At 63.3% G+C, this 918-nt stretch overlaps 1 protein-coding gene across 1 annotated transcript in view; it reads left to right on the forward strand.

Moving 5' to 3' along the window:
* Positions 1 to 918, forward strand: part of LOC104462498 (regulator of G-protein signaling 3-like) — a 4,225-nt gene that overhangs the window by 1,368 nt on the left and 1,939 nt on the right.

Raw genomic sequence — 918 nt, forward strand, 5'->3', positions numbered from 1 at the left:
GCGGCCGTGGGTACTGCTCTGCTCGGGGCTCTACGACTTGGCCCAGCACCACGTTGCATTGCTCAGGGTTGCGTTGCAGGGCTCAGGACCCTGTTGCACAGCTCAGGATCATGTCCTGCTGCTCAGGACCACCTCGCAGAGCACAGGACCACACTGCATGCTGCTGCTTGGCAGGAGAGCCTGGTACCAGCTGCAGCATGAGGGGGTTAACCTGATCATGGTGTTAACCCGCTTCCTGCCAGGCTCATGCTGCTTGAAAAGCCACCTCTGATGCTGTTTCCCTGAGCACTTTTTGGGCTCAGAGTCCCTGGCCAGCTGGTGAGAGCGGTCAGATGTTGCTGCTGTGCAAAAGCCCAAACTCTGCTGGAGGCTGATGGCAGCAACTGTGGGCTGGGGGGTTCAGACCCCCTCCTAGGTGCTATCCAGAAAGGACACTTTTGTGGCAGCGTCAGTGTGATGGAGGTGGTGGCAGTGGCAGTGCCTGGTGAGTGTCCCATTAGGGCTGGCAGTGATGGGGCTCCTGGAAGGAGGTGTTGCAGTGCCACTGTGCGTGCAGCCCGGAGCTCGCAGCTCCACACCCCAGGGGCTGGCTGAGACTGGGGGGGTTCGTGCTTGCTGCTGGGGGAGACCCGGGCCCTCCTGCCCTGCAGACCCCCTCGCTGCACTTTCCGGGCTGCTTTGAGTGGGTGTTTTCAGCAGAGGTAAACTGAGCTCCTCGGGGATCAAACAGCTCCGGTGCAGACGGGACCGGGCTGATTTGGGGCAGGGACTGGGGCAGTCCAGGTGGGTGGCGAGGGCAGCGTGGCTGCCGGACCTCCTGGTGCTCTCGCTTCCAGCCCTGCAGCAGCTCTGGCTCTGTGCGGCCAGTGCCTGGACCCCTGCCCACACACCTCCTGGGGCACCCCCCGCCCCACCCCT

Source organism: Pterocles gutturalis, unplaced genomic scaffold (assembly GCF_000699245.1).
Source record: "Pterocles gutturalis isolate BGI_N339 unplaced genomic scaffold, ASM69924v1 scaffold19707, whole genome shotgun sequence".
NCBI lineage: Eukaryota > Metazoa > Chordata > Aves > Pterocliformes > Pteroclidae > Pterocles > Pterocles gutturalis.